This window comes from Gadus chalcogrammus, chromosome 1 (assembly GCF_026213295.1).
Source record: "Gadus chalcogrammus isolate NIFS_2021 chromosome 1, NIFS_Gcha_1.0, whole genome shotgun sequence".
Taxonomy (NCBI): Eukaryota; Metazoa; Chordata; class Actinopteri; order Gadiformes; family Gadidae; genus Gadus; species Gadus chalcogrammus.
The window spans coordinates 694,561-716,049 of record NC_079412.1 but is presented as its reverse complement, the minus strand read 5'-3'; the positions used below and the strand labels follow the sequence as shown (position 1 = coordinate 716,049).

The 21,489-nt window shown below is 42.8% G+C and overlaps 18 non-coding genes across 18 annotated transcripts; all 18 read left to right on the top strand.

Moving 5' to 3' along the window:
* Positions 1-419: 419 nt before the first annotated feature.
* trnas-aga (transfer RNA serine (anticodon AGA)) lies at positions 420-501 on the top strand. Its single transcript has one exon. It is a non-coding gene; the product is annotated as a tRNA-Ser (tRNA).
* A 317-nt stretch (positions 502-818) lies between these two features.
* Positions 819-890, top strand: trnaa-ugc (transfer RNA alanine (anticodon UGC)). The gene has a single exon. It is a non-coding gene; the product is annotated as a tRNA-Ala (tRNA).
* Positions 891-9,126: 8,236 nt separating this feature from the next.
* trnaa-cgc (transfer RNA alanine (anticodon CGC)) lies at positions 9,127-9,198 on the top strand. The gene has a single exon. It is a non-coding gene; the product is annotated as a tRNA-Ala (tRNA).
* Positions 9,199-9,970: 772 nt separating this feature from the next.
* trnas-aga (transfer RNA serine (anticodon AGA)) lies at positions 9,971-10,052 on the top strand. The gene has a single exon. It is a non-coding gene; the product is annotated as a tRNA-Ser (tRNA).
* A 317-nt stretch (positions 10,053-10,369) lies between these two features.
* Positions 10,370-10,441, top strand: trnaa-ugc (transfer RNA alanine (anticodon UGC)). The gene has a single exon. It is a non-coding gene; the product is annotated as a tRNA-Ala (tRNA).
* An 878-nt stretch (positions 10,442-11,319) lies between these two features.
* trnaa-cgc (transfer RNA alanine (anticodon CGC)) lies at positions 11,320-11,391 on the top strand. Its single transcript has one exon. It is a non-coding gene; the product is annotated as a tRNA-Ala (tRNA).
* A 598-nt stretch (positions 11,392-11,989) lies between these two features.
* trnat-ugu (transfer RNA threonine (anticodon UGU)) lies at positions 11,990-12,063 on the top strand. The gene has a single exon. It is a non-coding gene; the product is annotated as a tRNA-Thr (tRNA).
* Positions 12,064-12,546: 483 nt separating this feature from the next.
* On the top strand, positions 12,547-12,628 carry trnas-aga (transfer RNA serine (anticodon AGA)). Its single transcript has one exon. It is a non-coding gene; the product is annotated as a tRNA-Ser (tRNA).
* A 333-nt stretch (positions 12,629-12,961) lies between these two features.
* On the top strand, positions 12,962-13,033 carry trnaa-ugc (transfer RNA alanine (anticodon UGC)). The gene has a single exon. It is a non-coding gene; the product is annotated as a tRNA-Ala (tRNA).
* An 878-nt stretch (positions 13,034-13,911) lies between these two features.
* trnaa-cgc (transfer RNA alanine (anticodon CGC)) lies at positions 13,912-13,983 on the top strand. Its single transcript has one exon. It is a non-coding gene; the product is annotated as a tRNA-Ala (tRNA).
* A 771-nt stretch (positions 13,984-14,754) lies between these two features.
* Positions 14,755-14,836, top strand: trnas-aga (transfer RNA serine (anticodon AGA)). The gene has a single exon. It is a non-coding gene; the product is annotated as a tRNA-Ser (tRNA).
* A 339-nt stretch (positions 14,837-15,175) lies between these two features.
* trnaa-ugc (transfer RNA alanine (anticodon UGC)) lies at positions 15,176-15,247 on the top strand. The gene has a single exon. It is a non-coding gene; the product is annotated as a tRNA-Ala (tRNA).
* A 564-nt stretch (positions 15,248-15,811) lies between these two features.
* Positions 15,812-15,883, top strand: trnaa-cgc (transfer RNA alanine (anticodon CGC)). Its single transcript has one exon. It is a non-coding gene; the product is annotated as a tRNA-Ala (tRNA).
* Positions 15,884-16,654: 771 nt separating this feature from the next.
* trnas-aga (transfer RNA serine (anticodon AGA)) lies at positions 16,655-16,736 on the top strand. Its single transcript has one exon. It is a non-coding gene; the product is annotated as a tRNA-Ser (tRNA).
* A 1,282-nt stretch (positions 16,737-18,018) lies between these two features.
* Positions 18,019-18,090, top strand: trnaa-cgc (transfer RNA alanine (anticodon CGC)). Its single transcript has one exon. It is a non-coding gene; the product is annotated as a tRNA-Ala (tRNA).
* A 597-nt stretch (positions 18,091-18,687) lies between these two features.
* Positions 18,688-18,761, top strand: trnat-ugu (transfer RNA threonine (anticodon UGU)). Its single transcript has one exon. It is a non-coding gene; the product is annotated as a tRNA-Thr (tRNA).
* Positions 18,762-19,242: 481 nt separating this feature from the next.
* trnas-aga (transfer RNA serine (anticodon AGA)) lies at positions 19,243-19,324 on the top strand. Its single transcript has one exon. It is a non-coding gene; the product is annotated as a tRNA-Ser (tRNA).
* Positions 19,325-21,275: 1,951 nt separating this feature from the next.
* On the top strand, positions 21,276-21,349 carry trnat-ugu (transfer RNA threonine (anticodon UGU)). The gene has a single exon. It is a non-coding gene; the product is annotated as a tRNA-Thr (tRNA).
* The last annotated feature ends 140 nt before the right edge of the window (positions 21,350-21,489 follow it).

Here is a 21,489-nt window from a genome sequence, read left to right as displayed (position 1 = left end):
AAACGGAATTGTCCTAACTGGCAATCTTGCTTGTGGTTGTAAGCTTGCAATCCATCAATGCAATAGACTTTCCATCAATGAAAACAGCGGCAGGCAAGCTAAATTCTCTATAAAATGTATGATACCCTAGTGTCAACTAATGACCTATTTGTCCCTTCTATCGTTAAGCAAAGCTTCAGGAATCGGTTTTACAGATGTACAATTGAAGTAACACAGGGGACTTCTCTCAACGGCAAAGCGTATGCTTCTCATGTAGAAGGCCTGAGGTTCAATGCCTGCCGTCTCCAAGATGTGATCAAAGCTAGCTTCAGTCAATTTGAAGATTATTTCAAAATTAGATCAAGCAAGGCTTAACCTACCCTAAGTGTTCCAGACTCTTCCTGTTCCAAAAAGCCAGAGAATTGGATTTATACAAGTGTGTTGTCGTGGCCGAGTGGTTAAGGCGATGGACTAGAAATCCATTGGGGTCTCCCCGCGCAGGTTCGAATCCTGCCGACAACGGTTCTTTCTGATTACGAATTTTCATTCCCTTGGTCAGCCAACACATACACATATTACGGTGAGACTGCATGAAATCAGTGCAAATATGTTAATCTAAGCATGTAGAAGGTGACATATTTAAAACCTGGTATTATCTGGACAGGCTCTTAGCATTCGATGTTTTTTGACAACATGTTCTCCAAACATAAAATGTAAATATTTCAAGGTCTGATAGATCTGAAGACTAGTGTTGTCAGGTCCAAGTGCTGAATGCCATGTACGAGAAAACCCTTGGTGTGTTCCGAAGCCGGTTTAAAATGTACATACTCTAGCAGTAAGGGGATGTAGCTCAGTGGTAGTGCGTATGCTTTGCATGTATGAGGCCCCGGGTTCAATCCCTGGCATCTCCATTTGATTGCCCTAGAAAAGTCAGGTGAGTGCTATATTGATCAAATGAGGTCACGCAATGCTTAACCTACCAAAGATGTTGCCGAATGCTATTGTTCGAAACAAGTGAGAGAATTGAAACTGTGTTGTCGTCAACGATACAGGTTAATCAGTGCGTGCGATTTCAAAAGTGCACGCATTTGTGTGCTTGTGCGCTCAAAAGCTAGTGTGCGCTCAAAAGCTAGTGCCGGTCAACACATTGATATGAGTACGGTACGTTTATGCATTAAGTGTTGACAGCCACCGAAGAGAAAAACATTGTTGCGTCACGACGAAGATTCAGGCCTGCCGACAAGCGTTGGCCAGTTCTGCTATCTGTACGCAGACTACTTCTCTAAGAAATGTATGATACCGTACTGCCAGTCAATAACCGATTTCCCCTCTTGTATCGTTAAGCAAACTTTCATGTATCGGTTGCCACATGTACAATTGAAGTAATCTGTTTTCGGCTCATCTGTAAAGCTTCTCGTGTAGGAGTGCTGAGGTCCGATCACTAAGATGTGATCAAAGCAAGCTGTGGTCAAGGGTGTAGGACTATTTCACAATTTGATCACACAGCCTCAAGCGTTGCAGTCTGTTACTGTTCGAACAACTGATAGACTTGAGGTCGATAAGCACCATTGTCCTGGCCAAGCGGTTAAGCTGATGCACTAGAAATCCATTGGATACCCCGCTCCATGATTGAAATCTGCCACACCAGTTTTCCACCTCTGCTTTTAGCAGGCAGGCCAAATATCTTCATCTCTTAGGATGGTCTAGTGCAAGTCAACCTATTGATTGGCTGTATCATTAAGCAAAGCTTCAGGTATTGTGGTAGAAATTAGTGAGTATATTCTATGATAAACCATGATTATTAATAGGTTTTATATTTTAAATAGTGGAAAGCATTGTGTTTGCAGAATCTGGATTCAGAACAGATGGTGCACAGGAATGTATAGGGACATGGAGGTAGTAATAAGGAGTTACATAGATAACAGAAGTGGAAAAACGGCCTTAGCGAAGAAGGACAGGGAAAGGTTAGTGCTAGCTTTGTTCGAAGAGGAGGGAGAGAGGTGGCGCTCATTACAACGAGTGGCCAGAAAAATAATCACAAAGGAAGAGTGTAACAATGCTGACATTTGTTGTAGTGAGGGTGAAAACGAGAATGAAGGAGAGGAGGAGGATGACATTGAGCATGTTGGTGAAGGGTCATCACAACCATGTGTAAAACACATTACTAAGAATGCTAAAAGGAAATTAAAGAAGCGGAACAAAAGAAAGGAAGAGTGGTCTGGGACACAAGGGGCAGAGGAGCCTGGCTGCAGTACAGCAGTACTAAGCCCCACACCACTCGAGTTAGATGAGAAACTAAGAAAATCACAAAGGGGGAAAAGGGCACCCGAAACTTCCCCGGGAAATTATCCTATTCTAGACAAAGGACAACAGGTCCATTTTCAACCGTGGGGTTCACAGGACTTAGAGGGAGTCATTTCTAAACTCCCTAACATAATTAACGGGGCGTCTAAATGGATTAGAACATTTGAGGAGCTCACAGTGGGAAAGCTAATTGCAGTGGGGGACCTGAAAGCTCTGTTGGCAAGAGTGTTGGGGTTATCCAAGATGGAGTTTGTACTGAGGAATGGAGGGTTGAATATACTGGATGGAAAATATGATAAGACTACACTTGATCATTACAGAGGGGCGTTGTGGGCCACACTCAGGAGGGAGTTCCCGGTCCGTATGGATCCTAAAAACATGAGAGTTCTCCCTATTGGTGACACAGAGAACCCTGCATCCTACCTGCAGGCCCAAGTAGACAGATGGCGTGTCATGTTTAGAAACTCTGTGATAGAGACACTTCCCAGCCAAATCAAAGCCAAGCTAGAAGATGTGGTTGGACTGTCTACATCAGGATCTCATAGAAATTTTAATGACCATTTAGTTCATGCAGTGGATGAATATCGTCAGAATAAACAAAGAACACAGGAACAAAGCAAAGAGGTCCAGAGGAAGCTATATCAGCTTCAGCTGGAAGATCTCACAAGGAAGGAAAGAGATAAGAAGAGACAGGCAGGTGTTTTAGAACCAGCTGCAGTAAATTCGCAAGCCAACCAGCAGGGCGCACTTCAAAACAAACATCCACGATTGGCATTTTCTCTCCCAGTACAACAGCCTCAGAGCCAACTGTCACCTACTCCACCTGTTACACATGTGCACATCCATAATTATGGGAACCCCACAAATAAAAATAGACAGAATCAGCAACAGGGGTCCCAAGGACAGTATAGAAATAATCAACAGCAGGGATTCCAAGGACAACGCAGAGGTCCTTTAATATGTTTTGGATGCAACCAGGAAGGACATATTAAGAAACATTGTTTGATTAACCCTTTTCCACCACAGCAAGGACAGGGCAACGGTAATCAGGGGAGGCAAGATCAAGGGAGCTACAACCAGGGACAGCAGGGTCCCTTTATAGGTTAGGGATACTGGGGGTGCCCAGAGAATCCACAGGGGGAGGGTCAGCTTGTAGCAATCACAAAACAAGCTGATGAGGAACCAATACTGCAGGTTCTGATAAAGTATAGAGGCACGCCAATGATGGCCCACACTGGAGCCACTTACACTTACGTAGGTCCAAATTATGCCTCTCACCTCCCCCTGGCAGGAAAATTCACCAAAACTATGGGATTCTCGGAGCACACGCAGTTAATACCTATGACAGCTCCAAGGATGACAGTCTGTGAATTCTTATTTTAAGTTGTATATGTGAGCGAATGAGTGAATGAGTGAGTGAGTGAGCGAATAAGTGAGTGAGTGAGTGAGTGAGTGAGTGAGTGAGTGAGTGAGTGAGTGAGTGAGTGAGTGAGTGAGCGAGTGAGTGAGTGAGTGAGTGAGTGAGAAAGAGTTAGCATTGAGTTGAGATAGAGGGGACAGATGAAGTGATTTGTGAAGAGTGAGACAGAGAAGAGGAAGAGTGTGTAGATTGGTAACGAGAAGTGGCGGTAATGGGGAAGGCTTTCCGGTTAGAATTTTCTTTGGGGACATTCATATCTTTCGATAGCCTTTTAAGATTAATAATCTAGTTTTGGAGTGTGTCCAAAAAACGAACAAACCAGAAAGGAAAGGAAAGGATTACTGAAAATGAAAATGGTTATGGAGATTTGTGAAAGCAAAGGAAGTAGATAAAGAGAGGTAAAGAGAGTTAGAGAGAAGGAACGTAAGTAAGGAAAATCCGCCGGTGGGGGCTGGACAGAGAGACAACAGAGAGAAAGAGATTGAATTTGCATTGTGCCTAATAGATTATTTGTGCGTTTGGATGTACTCTGTAATTTGTTCCTGAATGTAACCCATGTCCACTGTTTTAGAAAAAACGTAGAACCACCACTGGGATGGGTGATTCTGTGGTTCTTGGAGACTCTCCAACGCGTCGGAACACCATATGGTATATATCATTACATCTTGGTACACGGAGCACTGGTGAGACAACGGGTTGGATCGGAGAGAGAAGGAGTTTGGAGAAGGGAGAGGAATGTAATGACAGCAAAAAGGGCGGACACGGACCGACCCGGAGGTAATAAATCAGCGGAGAGGTGGCTGGGGTCGTTTAGCTCAGGAGGTAGAGCAGTTGTCTAGTAACCGAAGGGTTGCTGGTTCGATCCCCATCTCTCCTAGCTGAGTGTTGATGTGTCCCTGAGCAAGTTAAATGGTGATTACAGGATTTAGGAATAATTATTTAGACTCAAACATGAGCAATTAGCCTTAAAAATTGTCTGCACACCACACTCCACAAGAGTCAATGGGTTCAATGGCGCCAGGGTAAAGTGACTCATCAAACGAGGAGCGGACCCAACCCATGGACTCTGCGTGGATAGGTGGATGTTAATTTGGTGCTTGGACCTGACGAGGTCTAGGTGCTAAGATAACAACACAAATAAAATATTTCCTTCAAGATTATGATAAGTAATAGACAATTTATTAAAAGTGATCTTATAATTTAGAAAAAACAATCGGCAATACTTAAAATTTAGACCAAATAAGTATGATAAAACGTTATCCAAATTTCTAAATTTAGGTTATCCACAATGACAAATGTAATTTAAAATAAATAAGTAAAATAAAATGAGACAGGGTGTGTGTGAGCCTGTTCTCATGTGTGTGTCAGGGCAGCCGAGGTAGGGGAGAATCCTCTCCTACTCCAAGTGACTGAATACACAAGGGGATACACAAGCATACTTCAGATAAAACAATATGGTTAATTACTAAATAGAAACAATGTATCAATTCAGTGTTGAATAAACTAGTTAAGATCAACATAGAGGATTTGGGTTTGGTATAGTAGTGAATCAAAATATGGAAAACACTAAATGCAAGCAATAGGTAGAATAAAAGGTTTAATTAGGTCGTCCAATTTGAATAGATAGTGAAGGGCAATCGGGTAGGATTATGAAGAGAATTGTGATTTTGAGTAACGGTTAAAACAAAAGTGAGTCGCCCAATATTGAAGATGCAAGTTTTAATATTGTGATTTTTGTTTTCTTTCACATCTCCCTAGTTAAGGACAATAGGTGGATTGACGCTACATCTGCTGGGAAGGAGACATACATGCTATGTTGTCAAATTGGATTCGGAAGTAGTGGGTTTACCTTCAAATGCCACTAATACTGCTGCAACACTTTAATAATTTTAACTGATAAATTATATTTTGTTTTATAGTCGCCCTGATGTGCATTCATGACGCACACATATGGCTGCATAAGGCAGATGCGGCTGAAGACTCTGTCTCCATCCCTCCACTTTGCAATCTATACCACCATATAGGTGGGGATTGATTGTATCCCAGGTACGGCATCCTGCAATAAGCCAGTATGGAAGGCTGGTTAGCCAACGACGGGTAAGATCCCACCTTGAAGCCCGGGACAACCTAATTCAGGCACAGTCACGATTACTTGGCAGAGTCACTGTGAGCACTGGCTCACCTGATCATGGAGTGACGGACTGCAACCATCATAGGAAAAGCCGGCTGATGAAAGGTGGAGGGGGAACAGGAGTCAGATATGTCAGCTCTGGCAGCAAAGGTCATCTTGAAACGGGGCATGTCACGTTTTATTTCATTTTATTTTACCTTTGTGGCATAGAAGGCCACTAATGCATGTATGTTTTTTCGGTTTAGTGCATGACTTCGGAACAGCGTGGTTTCGGGCGGCTGATGGTAAACCCACCCATATTGGGCTTAGGATTTGGACATACTGGTTTTGATTTCCCTTCCCAAAAGATTGGTTTCAGTTTACTGATGCTTAAGGTTAGACTTTCGACGTTGGGTGCACCAACGGCGTTATTAGATTTGTTTATCATTTAATGCGTATGGTTTTGACCATTGCGCAAGGGGGGAGGTATTGAGGGGAATTAGGAAAAAAATTGAAAACAAGGTTTTTCTTCACCATACTTGCAAATAATGATTAACATCCAGCTAAATAAGTGTGAAATATTTGAAAAAACAGTGTTCAACAGATGGGTAGAAGCAGTCCCATCAGAAGACCAAAGTGCGGCTACGGTAATCAAGGTTCTGACTAGAGAAGTCATGCCAAGGTTTGGAATTCCGTCACAAATTAACTCAGGCAATAGAGCTGCGTTTATTCAGAAAACACTCAAACAAGTGATTTAACATCTGCATGTCAAACAAAGATTAGGCTGTGTATACATTCCTCAAACCACAAGGTATGATGGAGAGAGGAATCGGACGCTTAAGACAAAGATTAACAAAATTAAATTAGAGTACTAAATTAAAGGACTAATGCACTACGACTGACACTAATGAGTTATCGCATGAAAACTAACAGAACGACGCATCTAACCCCGCATGAAATGTTTACGGGTCGACCCATGCCTTCACCTGTCATTCGAGGGCCTCATAAAGGACCTCCATTAGAACAATTGGAAACTGAATTAAGACGTTATATGGGACAACTAACTGGCATACAGAGGCTTATTTTTCAACAAGAGAAAGGCAGAGTTCCAGAGTTGGAGAAGGAGCCACCAAGGGGGGTGGAGCCAGGTGACCATGTGAGAGAAGGACCATACAAAGTCACCAACGCAACACCAACAGCCAACCAAGTGGAAGGAAGTGCCACGTGGTATCATCTCAACCACTGCACAAAAGCTGCTCAACCCAAAGCCAGAGACGACCGTGAGGAGGAGGAGCCAGACGCAGACACACGTGGGGCTGACCAGCTGCCCCAGGACCAGATCCAGTCGAGCCAAGAGATACAGCAGCATGATGATGCTGAAAACGGGGAGCCTGTTTCTGATCCTTTACGGGTTGTGCCAGATTTCGCTGGCACAAGCACAGACCCCGAGGAAGGATGAAACCACGGGGACAACACAAACCTGGAAGGGCCAGGAATTAGGGGGTGGTAGGCCTACTGAAGAAAGCCAGAGAGGAACACAGGATAATCCGGCCCAAAATCATTCAGGACTAATTGACAACTAAGGGAAAACAGTCTTGTCTGCTCACATACCACCGCAAGACCAAGTCAATGACTTTGTGTTTACTGTTATGTCGGATGACCAACACCTATGTGCATTAACCCTCATGCATTAAATTATGAACATGCACATAGGAAAGATCGGTGTAAATTACATATCCAATTTAATCCAATGAAATGGTGTTTAACAGTAACGTCAGGAATGCATGTGGCTATAACAGAAAGTATAAATTAAATATGAGAGAATATATACTTCTTAAAACTGTGGCTTGGCAGAACAGACAGGCTTTAGATTGGCTTTTAGCAGAAAGGGGGGGAGTTTGTGATCTTATAGGTGAAATGTGTTGTACCTTCATTCCAAATAATACTGCCCCACATGAAGGAAAACGCAGGCCATGATCAGGGAATGTTTGGATGGCTTGAAACAAAGTTTGGTATGTGGGGAATGATGTTCGCAAAGATAGGTATAGTGCTCCTAATAGTACTAACAGTGATGGGTCTGATCTTCTGCTGCTGCATTCCCATAGTCAGATCCGTAATAGCATCCAGGCTTTCTAAAGAGATGGCCCTCATGGTGACTGGCATAGAGGAGTCGGGGGAGTGGGAGAGGATGCTCTATGGAAAGATAGATTGGAGTGACACTAGAAAGGAGATCGGAATGTGAAAATCGGACATCAAAAAGAGGTCCTATTTTCTTAACTGATGACCTCTCTATGGGAGTCACAACCATTTCAGACAGTGTGAACAAATGGACATTTGGACTAATGGGTTCCAGGGCATGGTGGCTGAGAACAGAAGCAACTACGGTGCCCTAAACCCCCACGTTATATAGTATACCAGTACATGATGATAAATCAGAGCTATCCAAATCCATGCAAGCTTGTTGACAATTTTAGTTTTTAATTTCTATTATTTACTTATTTTTTGAAATATCATTTTTTGAGTTTCATATTTTTATGTCATATATTCTGAAATGCTAATTTTCAATGCATGCTGAAAATACTGTGTTATGTGTGAATTCTAGTTAGACATGTTAGACATTTGATAGATCTTTTTTGCCTTAAATCAGGTTGAGACTCCTGAACGTGTTTAAAGGTTTTTTAACGATGATCAAATGTAGTGCAAAATATGACCCAAACGACTGTTATGTTTTTGTTGTGACTTTAGTAGTCACAAAGGGGGGATGTGTGGTAGAAATTATATTCTACGATAAACCATGATTATTAATAGGTTTTATATTTTAAATAGTGGAAAGCATTGTGTTTGCAGAATCTGGATTCAGAACAGATGGTGCACAGGAATGTATAGGGAACTGGGGGGAAGCTAAGTTGGTCTAAGGCCTTTCAGCCTTGGGTCAAGCTAAAGTTGACCTCAGCCTTTTTAGCCTTGGGTCATCTTGACTAATGAGGTTGATCCATGCAGACCACTGAACTGGGCAGTTGATAACATGCTGTGACGAAGATTGACGGGCGGAAACCCCGTTGTGACTCCATTGTAAACAAAGAAATTCCTATACGTGTATAAGTGAGGCTGCAGCCCAATGTGGGGCCAGTGACTTTGCAAACCCACTCAGGCTGTTGTCGTTGTTGTTTTGCTGCACGATAAAGTCTTTTTCAATTCTTGCTCCGGACCCCTCGATTTCTTTTACACTCTCTCTTAAATTAGTCTAAGTGTTTTAAATCTCGATTAATCTCCGACAGTATTGACAGTAGAGATGTACTATTTAATACATTAAGGGGATGTAGCTCAGTGGTAGAGCGCATGCTTCGCATGTATGAGGTCCCGGGTTCAATCCCCGGCATCTCCAAATTGTAGTGAAGGTGACGGGTGAATTATGAATGAATCCCTTTTATAAGGTAGAAGTCAAAAATGATCCGATCACGAAACATTGCTGAATGTTACTGTGTGATGAATTTTTAAACAAAATTAGGTCACGCAATGCTTTACATACCAAAAATGTTGCAGAATGCTAATGTTTGAACAAGATAGAGAATTGAAACGTCGAAACTGTGTGGTTAAGGTGATGGACTAGAAATAGCTGGTGAAAGCGCCGGTCTTGTAAACAGGAGACCCTGGGTTCAACTCCCAGCAGTACCTACACTTTTTGCAACAGCATCAACTGGTGTAGATGTGATAAAAGTGTTTCTTGCAGTTAAAAAAAAACGGAATTGTCCTAACTGGCAATCTTGCTTGTGGTTGTAAGCTTGCAATCCATCAATGCAATAGACTTTCCATCAATGAAAACAGCGGCAGGCAAGCTAAATTCTCTATAAAATGTATGATACCCTAGTGCCAACTAATGACCTATTTGTCCCTTCTATCGTTAAGCAAAGCTTCAGGAATCGGTTTTACAGATGTACAATTGAAGTAACACAGGGGACTTCTCTCAACGGCAAAGCGTATGCTTCTCATGTAGAAGACCTGAGGTTCAATGCCTGCCGTCTCCAAGATGTGATCAAAGCTAGCTTCAGTCAATTTGAAGATTATTTCAAAATTAGATCAAGCAAGGCTTAACCTACCCTAAGTGTTCCAGACTCTTCCTGTTCCAAAAAGCCAGAGACTTGGATCTATACAAGTGTGTTGTCGTGGCCGAGTGGTTAAGGCGATGGACTAGAAATCCATTGGGGTCTCCCCGCGCAGGTTCGAATCCTGCCGACAACGGTTCATTCTGATTACGAATTTTCATTCCCTTGGTCAGCCAACACATACACATATTACGTTGAGACTGCATGAAATCAGTGCAAATATGTTAATCTAAGCATGTAGAAGGTGACATATTTAAAACCTGGCATTATCTGGACAGGCTCTTAGCATTCGATGTTTTTTGACAACATGTTCTCCAAACATAAAATGTAAATATTTCAAGGTCTGATAGATCCGAAGACTAGTGTTGTCAGGTCCAAGTGCTGAATGCCATGTACGAGAAAACCCTTGGTGTGTTCCGAAGCCGGTTTAAAATGTACATACACTAGCAGTAAGGAGATGTAGCTCAGTGGTAGAGAGCATGCTTTGCATGTATGAGGCCCTGGGTTCAATCCCCGGCATCTCCATTTGATTGCCCTAGAAAAGTCAGGTGAGTGCTATATTGATCAAATGAGGTCACGCAATGCTTAACCTACCAAAGATGTTGCCGAATGCTTTTGTTCGAAACAAGTGAGAGAATTGAAACTGTGTTGTCGTCAACGATACAGGTTAATCAGTGCGTGCGATTTCAAAAGCGCACGCTTTTGTGCGCTTGTGCGCTCAAAAGCTAGTGTGCGCTCAAAAGCTAGTGCCGGTCAACACATTGATATGAGTACGGTACGTTTATGCATTAAGTGTTGACAGCCACCGAAGAGAAAAACATTGTTGCGTCACGACGAAGATTCAGGCCTGCCGACAAGCGTTGGCCAGTTCTGCTATCTGTACGCAGACTACTTCTCTAAGAAATGTATGATACCGTACTGCCAGTCAATAACCGATTTCCCCTCTTGTATCGTTAAGCAAACTTTCATGTATCGGTTGCCACATGTACAATTGAAGTAATCTGTTTTCGGCTAATCTGTAAAGCTTCTCATGTAGGAGTGCTGAGGTCCGATCACTAAGATGTGATCAAAACAAGCTGTGGTCAAGGGTGTAGGACTATTTCACAATTTGATCACACAGCCTCAAGCGTTGCAGTCTGTTACTGTTCGAACAACTGATAGACTTGAGGTCGATAAGCACCATTGTCCTGGCCAAGCGGTTAAGCTGATGCACTAGAAATCCATTGGATACCCCGCTCCATGATTGAAATCTGCCACACCAGTTTTCCACCTCTGCTTTTAGCAGGCAGGCCAAATATCTTCATCTCTTAGGATGGTCTAGTGCAAGTCAACCTATTGATTGGCTGTATCATTAAGCAAAGCTTCAGGTATTTACAGTAGAGATGTACTATTTAATACATTAAGGGGATGTAGCTCAGTGGTAGAGCGCATGCTTCGCATGTATGAGGTCCCGGGTTCAATCCCCGGCATCCCCAAATTGTAGTGAAGGTGACGGGTGAATTATGAATGAATCCCTTTTATAAGGTAGAAGTCAAAAATGATCCGATCACGAAACATTGCTGAATGTTACTGTGTAATGAATTTTTAAACAAAATGAGGTCACGCAATGCTTTACATACCAAAAATGTTGCAGAATGCTAATGTTTGAACAAGATAGAGAATTGAAACGTCGAAACTGTGTGGTTACGGTGATGGACTAGAAATCCAATGGGGTCTCCCCGCGCAGGTTCGAATCCTGCCGTCAACGGTACAGGTTAATCAGTGTATGTTTAAGGGGCTGTTTAAAGGATCAACAGAAATATGTCATGGTACTGCAGACCTCTTTCGTTGTCTTCCCAATCAATTGCTGAAGCATTACTCCTGAACTGAGAGGGGTGCTGTGGCTTGGACTGTCATAGTGACTGTCTAGTTCACAGAAGAGGCAGTGTTCTAATCACATCAGTAAGTTGTATAATGTAAGTAACCTACTCAATTGGAATTCCTTTAGCCGCCAGTTCTGATAGCTTAACACATGATCGGGTCACGCTACATGAGACCTTTTTCATTGGTGTCTCAAGTAAACATTACCATAGGGGTGCTGTGGCTTAGCTGGTGAAAGCGCCTGTCTTGTAAACAGGAGACCCTGGGTTCAACTCCCAGCAGTACCTACACTTTTTGCAACAGCATCAACTGGTGTAGATGTGATAAAAGTGTTTCTTGCAGTTAAAAAAAAACGGAATTGTCCTAACTGGCAATCTTGCTTGTGGTTGTAAGCTTGCAATCCATCAATGCAATAGACTTTCCATCAATGAAAACAGCGGCAGGCAAGCTAAATTCTCTATAAAATGTATGATACCCTAGTGCCAACTAATGACCTATTTGTCCCTTCTATCGTTAAGCAAAGCTTCAGGAATCGGTTTTACAGATGTACAATTGAAGTAACACAGGGGACTTCTCTCAACGGCAAAGCGTATGCTTCTCATGTAGAAGGCCTGAGGTTCAATGCCTGCCGTCTCCAAGATGTGATCAAAGCTAGCTTCAGTCAATTTGAAGATTATTTCAAAATTAGATCAAGCAAGGCTTAACCTACCCTAAGTGTTCCAGACTCTTCCTGTTCCAAAAATGCCAGAGAATTGGATCTATACAAGTGTGTTGTCGTGGCCGAGTGGTTAAGGCGATGGACTAGAATTCCATTGGGGTCTCCCCGCGCAGGTTCGAATCCTGCCGACAACGGTTCTTTCTGATTACGAATTTTCATTCCCTTGGTCAGCCAACACATATTACGGTGAGACTGCATGAAATCAGTGCAAATATGTTAATCTAAGCATGTAGAAGGTGACATATTTAAAACCTGGCATTATCTGGACAGGCTCTTAGCATTCGATGTTTTTTGACAACATGTTCTCCAAACATAAAATGTAAATATTTCAAGGTCTGATAGATCTGAAGACTAGTGTTGTCAGGTCCAAGTGCTGAATGCCATGTACGAGGATCTATACATGGCACACGGAACAAACCCTTGGTGTGTTCCGAATCCGGTTTAAAATGTACATACTCTAGCAGTAAGGGGATGTAGCTCAGTGGTAGAGCGCATGCTTTGCATGTATGAGGCCCCGGGTTCAATCCCCGGCATCTCCATTTGATTGCCCTAGAAAAGTCAGGTGAGTGCTATATTGATCAAATGAGGTCACGCAATGCTTAACCTACCAAAGATGTTGCCGAATGCTTTTGTTCGAAACAAGTGAGAGAATTGAAACTGTGTTGTCGTCAACGATACAGGTTAATCAGTGCGTGCGATTTCAAAAGCGCACGCTTTTGTGCGCTTGTGCGCTCAAAAGCTAGTGTGCGCTCAAAAGCTAGTGCCGGTCAACACATTGATATGAGTACGGTACGTTTATGCATTAAGTGTTGACAGCCACCGAAGAGAAAAACATTGTTGCGTCACGACGAAGATTCAGGCCTGCCGACAAGCGTTGGCCAGTTCTGCTATCTGTACGCAGACTACTTCTCTAAGAAATGTATGATACCGTACTGCCAGTCAATAACCGATTTCCCCTCTTGTATCGTTAAGCAAACTTTCATGTATCGGTTGCCACATGTACAATTGAAGTAATCTGTTTTCGGCTCATCTGTAAAGCTTCTCGTGTAGGAGTGCTGAGGTCCGATCACTAAGATGTGATCAAAGCAAGCTGTGGTCAAGGGTGTAGGACTATTTCACAATTTGATCACACAGCCTCAAGCGTTGCAGTCTGTTACTGTTCGAACAACTGATAGACTTGAGGTCGATAAGCACCATTGTCCTGGCCAAGCGGTTAAGCTGATGCACTAGAAATCCATTGGATACCCCGCTCCATGATTGAAATCTGCCACACCAGTTTTCCACCTCTGCTTTTAGCAGGCAGGCCAAATATCTTCATCTCTTAGGATGGTCTAGTGCAAGTCAACCTATTGATTGGCTGTATCATTAAGCAAAGCTTCAGGTATTGACAGTAGAGATGTACAATTTAATACATTAAGGGCATGTAGCTCAGTGGTAGAGCGCATGCTTCGCATGTATGCGGTCCCGGGTTCAATCTCCGGCATCTCCAAATTGTAGTGAAGGTGACGGGTGAATTATAAATGAATCCCTTTTATAAGGTAGAAGTCAAAAATGATCCGATCACGAAACATTGCTGAATGTTACTGTGTGATGAATTTTTAAACAAAATTAGGTCACGCAATGCTTTACATACCAAAAATGTTGCAGAATGCTAATGTTTGAACAAGATAGAGAATTGAAACGTCGAAACTGTGTGGTTAAGGTGATGGACTAGAAATAGCTGGTGAAAGCGCCTGTCTTGTAAACAGGAGACCCTGGGTTCAACTCCCAGCAGTACCTAGACTTTTTGCAACAGCATCATCTGGTGTAGATGTGATAAAAGTGTTTCTTGCAGTTAAAAAAAACGGAATTGTCCTAACTGGCAATCTTGCTTGTGGTTGTAAGCTTGCAATCCATCAATGCAATAGACTTTCCATCAATGAAAACAGCGGCAGGCAAGCTAAATTCTCTATAAAATGTATGATACCCTAGTGCCAACTAATGACCTATTTGTCCCTTCTATCGTTAAGCAAAGCTTCAGGAATCGGTTTTACAGATGTACAATTGAAGTAACACAGGGGACTTCTCTCAACGGCAAAGCGTATGCTTCTCATGTAGAAGGCCTGAGGTTCAATGCCTGCCGTCTCCAAGATGTGATCAAAGCTAGCTTCAGTCAATTTGAAGATTATTTCAAAATTAGATCAAGCAAGGCTTAACCTACCCTAAGTGTTCCAGACTCTTCCTGTTCCAAAATGCCAGAGAATTGGGTCTATACAAGTGTGTTGTCGTGGCCGAGTGGTTAAGGCGATGGACTAGAAATCCATTGGGGTCTCCCAGCGCAGGTTCGAATCCTGCCGACAACGGTTCTTTCTGATTACGAATTTTCATTCCCTTGGTCAGCCAACACATACACATATTACGGTGAGACTGCATGAAATCAGTGCAAATATGTTAATCTAAGCATGTAGAAGGTGACATATTTAAAACCTGGCATTATCTGGACAGGCTCTTAGCATTCGATGTTTTTTGACAACATGTTCTCCAAACATAAAATGTAAATATTTCAAGGTCTGATAGATCTGAAGACTAGTGTTGTCAGGTCCAAGTGCTGAATGCCATGTACGAGGATCTATACATGGCACACGGAACAAACCCTTGGTGTGTTCCGAATCCGGTTTAAAATGTACATACTCTAGCAGTAAGGGGATGTAGCTCAGTGGTAGAGCGCATGCTTTGCATGTATGAGGCCCCGGGTTCAATCCCCGGCATCTCCATTTGATTGCCCTAGAAAAGTCAGGTGAGTGCTATATTGATCAAATGAGGTCACGCAATGCTTAACCTACCAAAGATGTTGCCGAATGCAATAACCGATTTCCCCTCTTGTATCGTTAAGCAAACTTTCATGTATCGGTTGCCACATGTACAATTGAAGTAATCTGTTTTCGGCTCATCTGTAAAGCTTCTCGTGTAGGAGTGCTGAGGTCCGATCACTAAGATGTGATCAAAGCAAGCTGTGGTCAAGGGTGTAGGACTATTTCACAATTTGATCACACAGCCTCAAGCGTTGCAGTCTGTTACTGTTCGAACAACTGATAGAATTGAGGTCGATAAGCACCATTGTCCTGGCCAAGCGGTTAAGCTGATGCACTAGAAATCCATTGGATACCCCGCTCCATGATTGAAATCTGCCACACCAGTTTTCCACCTCTGCTTTTAGCAGGCAGGCCAAATATCTTCATCTCTTAGGATGGTCTAGTGCAAGTCAACCTATTGATTGGCTGTATCATTAAGCAAAGCTTCAGGTATTGACAGTAGAGATGTACTATTTAATACATTAAGGGGATGTAGCTCAGTGGTAGAGCGCATGCTTCGCATGTATGCGGTCCCGGGTTCAATCCCCGGCATCTCCAAATTGTAGTGAAGGTGACGGGTGAATTATAAATGAATCCCTTTTATAAGGTAGAAGTCAAAAATGATCCGATCACGAAACATTGCTGAATGTTACTGTGTGATGAATTTTTAAACAAAATTAGGTCACGCAATGCTTTACATACCAAAAATGTTGCAGAATGCTAATGTTTGAACAAGATAGAGAATTGAAACGTCGAAACTGTGTGGTTAAGGTGATGGACTAGAAATAGCTGGTGAAAGCGCCTGTCTTGTAAACAGGAGACCCTGGGTTCAACTCCCAGCAGTACCTACACTTTTTGCAACAGCATCATCTGGTGTAGATGTGATAAAAGTGTTTCTTGCAGTTAAAAAAAACGGAATTGTCCTAACTGGCAATCTTGCTTGTGGTTGTAAGCTTGCAATCCATCAATGCAATAGACTTTCCATCAATGAAAACAGCGGCAGGCAAGCTAAATTCTCTATAAAATGTATGATACCCTAGTGCCAACTAATGACCTATTTGTCCCTTCTATCGTTAAGCAAAGCTTCAGGAATCGGTTTTACAGATGTACAATTGAAGTAACACAGGGGACTTCTCTCAACGGCAAAGCGTATGCTTCTCATGTAGAAGGCCTGAGGTTCAATGCCTGCCGTCTCCAAGATGTGATCAAAGCTAGCTTCAGTCAATTTGAAGATTATTTCAAAATTAGATCAAGCAAGGCTTAACCTACCCCAAGTGTTCCAGACTCTTCCTGTTCCAAAATGCCAGAGAATTGGGTCTATACAAGTGTGTTGTCGTGGCCGAGTGGTTAAGGCGATGGACTAGAAATCCATTGGGGTCTCCCCGCGCAGGTTCGAATCCTGCCGACAACGGTTCTTTCTGATTACGAATTTTCATTCCCTTGGTCAGCCAACACATACACATATTACGGTGAGACTGCATGAAATCAGTGCAAATATGTTAATCTAAGCATGTAGAAGGTGACATATTTAAAACCTGGTATTATCTGGACAGGCTCTTAGCATTCGATGTTTTTTGACAACATGTTCTCCAAACATAAAATGTAAATATTTCAAGGTCTGATAGATCTGAAGACTAGTGTTGTCAGGTCCAAGTGCTGAATCCCAAGTGCTGAAGCCGGTTTAAAATGTACATACTCTAGCAGTATGGGGATGTAGCTCAGTGGTAGTGTGTATGCTTTGCATGTATGAGGCCCCGGGTTCAATCACCGGCATCGCCATTTGATTGCCCTAGAAAAGTCAGGTGAGTGCTATATTGATCAAATGAGGTCACGCAATGCTTAACCTACCAAAGATGTTGCCGAATGCTATTGTTCGAAACAAGTGAGAGAATTGAAACTGTGTTGTCGTCAACGATACAGGTTAATCAGTGCGTGCGATTTCAAAAGCGCACGCTTTTGTGTGCTTGTGCGCTCAAAAGCTAGTGTGCGCTAGTGTGCGCTTGTGCGCTCAAAAGCTAGTGTGCGCTCAAAAGCTAGTGCCGGTCAACACATTGATATGAGTACGGTACGTTTATGCATTAAGTGTTGACAGCCACCGAAGAGAAAAACATTGTTGCGTCACGACGAAGATTCAGGCCTGCCGACAAGCGTTGGCCAGTTCTGCTATCTGTACGCAGACTACTTCTCTAAGAAATGTATGATACCGTACTGCCAGTCAATAACCGATTTCCCCTCTTGTATCGTTAAGCAAACTTTCATGTATCGGTTGCCACATGTACAATTGAAGTAATCTGTTTTCGGCTCATCTGTAAAGCTTCTCATGTAGGAGTGCTGAGGTCCGATCACTAAGATGTGATCAAAGCAAGCTGTGGTCAAGGGTGTAGGACTATTTCACAATTTGATCACACAGCCTCAAGCGTTGCAGTCTGTTACTGTTCGAACAACTGATAGACTTGAGGTCGATAAGCACCATTGTCCTGGCCAAGCGGTTAAGCTGATGCACTAGAAATCCATTGGATACCCCGCTCCATGATTGAAATCTGCCACACCAGTTTTCCACCTCTGCTTTTAGCAGGCAGGCCAAATATCTTCATCTCTTAGGATGGTCTAGTGCAAGTCAACCTATTGATTGGCTGTATCATTAAGCATAGCTTCAGGTATTGACAGTAGAGATGTACTATTTATTACATAATGGGGATGTAGCTCAGTGGTAGAGCGCATGCTTCGCATGTATGAGGTCCCGGGTTCAATCCCCGGCATCTCCAATTTGTAGTGAAGGTGACGGGTGAATTATAAATGAATCCCTTTTATAAGGTAGAAGTCAAAAATGATCCGATCACGAAACATTGCTGAATGTTACTGTGTGATGAATTTTTAAACAAAATGAGGTCACGCAATGCTTTACATACCAAAAATGTTGCAGAATGCTAATGTTTGAACAAGATAGAGATTGAAACGTCGATACTGTGTGGTTACGGTGATGGACTAGAAATCCAATGGGGTCTCCCCGCGCAGGTTCGAATCCTGCCGTCAACGGTACAGGTTAATCAGTGTATGTTTAAGGGGCTGTTTAAAGGATCAACAGAAATATGTCATGGTACTGCAGACCTCTTTCGTTGTCTTCCCAATCAATTGCTGAAGCATTACTCCTGAACTGAGAGGGGTGCTGTGGCTTGGACTGTCATAGTGACTGTCTAGTTCACAGAAGAGGCAGTGTTCTAATCACATCAGTAAGTTGTATAATGTAAGTAACCTACTCAATTGGAATTCCTTTAGCCGCCAGTTCTGATAGCTTAACACATGATCGGGTCACGCTACATGAGACCTTTTTCATTGGTGTCTCAAGTAAACATTACCATAGGGGTGCTGTGGCTTAGCTGGTGAAAGCGCCTGTCTTGTAAACAGGAGACCCTGGTTTCAACTCCCAGCAGTACCTACACTTTTTGCAACAGCATCATCTGGTGTAGATGTGATAAAAGTGTTTCTTGCAGTTAAAAAAAACGGAATTGTCCTAACTGGCAATCTTGCTTGTGGTTGTAAGCTTGCAATCCATCAATGCAATAGACTTTCCATCAATGAAAACAGCGGCAGGCAAGCTAAATTCTCTATAAAATGTATGATACCCTAGTGCCAACTAATGACCTATTTGTCCCTTCTATCGTTAAGCAAAGCTTCAGGAATCGGTTTTACAGATGTACAATTGAAGTAACACAGGGGACTTCTCTCAACGGCAAAGCGTATGCTTCTCATGTAGAAGGCCTGAGGTTCAATGCCTGCCGTCTCCAAGATGTGATCAAAGCTAGCTTCAGTCAATTTGAAGATTATTTCAAAATTAGATCAAGCAAGGCTTAACCTACCCTAAGTGTTCCAGACTCTTCCTGTTCCAAAAAGCCAGAGAATTGGAACTATACAAGTGTGTTGTCGTGGCCGAGTGGTTAAGGCGATGGACTAGAAATCCATTGGGGTCTCCCCGCGCAGGTTCGAATCCTGCCGACAACGGTTATTTCTGATCACGAATTTTCATTCCCTTGGTCAGCCAACACATACACATGTTACGGTGAGACTGCATGAAATCAGTGCAAATATGTTAATCTAAGCATGTAGAAGGTGACATATTTAAAACCTGGTATTATCTGGACAGGCTCTTAGCATTCGATGTTTTTGACAACATGTTCTCCAAACATAAAATGTAAATATTTCAAGGTCTGATAGATCTGAAGACTAGTGTTGTCAGGTCCAAGTGCTGAATCCCAAGTGCTGAAGCCGGTTTAAAATGTACATACTCTAGCAGTATGGGGATGTAGCTCAGTGGTAGTGTGTATGCTTTGCATGTATGAGGCCCCGGGTTCAATCACCGGCATCGCCATTTGATTGCCCTAGAAAAGTCAGGTGAGTGCTATATTGATCAAATGAGGTCACGCAATGCTTAACCTACCAAAGATGTTGCCGAATGCTATTGTTCGAAACAAGTGAGAGAATTGAAACTGTGTTGTCGTCAACGATACAGGTTAATCAGTGCGTGCGATTTCAAAAGCGCACGCTTTTGTGTGCTTGTGCGCTCAAAAGCTAGTGTGCGCTAGTGTGCGCTTGTGCGCTCAAAAGCTAGTGTGCGCTCAAAAGCTAGTGCCGGTCAACACATTGATATGAGTACGGTACGTTTATGCATTAAGTGTTGACAGCCACCGAAGAGAAAAACATTGTTGCGTCACGACGAAGATTCAGGCCTGCCGACAAGCGTTGGCCAGTTCTGCTATCTGTACGCAGACTACTTCTCTAAGAAATGTATGATACCGTACTGCCAGTCAATAACCGATTTCCCCTCTTGTATCGTTAAGCAAACTTTCATGTATCGGTTGCCACATGTACAATTGAAGTAATCTGTTTTCGGCTCATCTGTAAAGCTTCTCATGTAGGAGTGCTGAGGTCCGATCACTAAGATGTGATCAAAGCAAGCTGTGGTCAAGGGTGTAGGACTATTTCACAATTTGATCACACAGCCTCAAGCGTTGCAGTCTGTTACTGTTCGAACAACTGATAGACTTGAGGTCGATAAGCACCATTGTCCTGGCCAAGCGGTTAAGCTGATGCACTAGAAATCCATTGGATACCCCGCTCCATGATTGAAATCTGCCACACCAGTTTTCCACCTCTGCTTTTAGCAGGCAGGCCAAATATCTTCATCTCTTAGGATGGTCTAGTGCAAGTCAACCTATTGATTGGCTGTATCATTAAGCATAGCTTCAGGTATTGACAGTAGAGATGTACTATTTATTACATAATGGGATGTAGCTCAGTGGTAGAGCGCATGCTTCGCATGTATGAGGTCCCGGGTTCAATCCCCGGCATCTCCAAATTGTAGTGAAGGTGACGGGTGAATTATGAATGAATCCCTTTTATAAGGTAGAAGTCAAAAATGATCCGATCACGAAACATTGCTGAATGTTACTGTGTGATGAATTTTTAAACAAAATGAGGTCACGCAATGCTTTACATACCAAAAATGTTGCAGAATGCTAATGTTTGAACAAGATAGAGAATTTGAAACGTCGATACTGTGTGGTTACGGTGATGGACTAGAAATCCAATGGGGTCTCCCCGCGCAGGTTCGAATCCTGCCGTCAACGGTACAGGTTAATCAGTGTATGTTTAAGGGGCTGTTTAAAGGATCAACAGAAATATGTCATGGTACTGCAGACCTCTTTCGTTGTCTTCCCAATCAATTGCTGAAGCATTACTCCTGAACTGAGAGGGGTGCTGTGGCTTGGACTGTCATAGTGACTGTCTAGTTCACAGAAGAGGCAGTGTTCTAATCACATCAGTAAGTTGTATAATGTAAGTAACCTACTCAATTGGAATTCCTTTAGCCGCCAGTTCTGATAGCTTAACACATGATCGGGTCACGCTACATGAGACCTTTTTCATTGGTGTCTCAAGTAAACATTACCATAGGGGTGCTGTGGCTTAGCTGGTGAAAGCGCCTGTCTTGTAAACAGGAGACCCTGGTTTCAACTCCCAGCAGTACCTACACTTTTTGCAACAGCATCATCTGGTGTAGATGTGATAAAAGTGTTTCTTGCAGTTAAAAAAAACGGAATTGTCCTAACTGGCAATCTTGCTTGTGGTTGTAAGCTTGCAATCCATCAATGCAATAGACTTTCCATCAA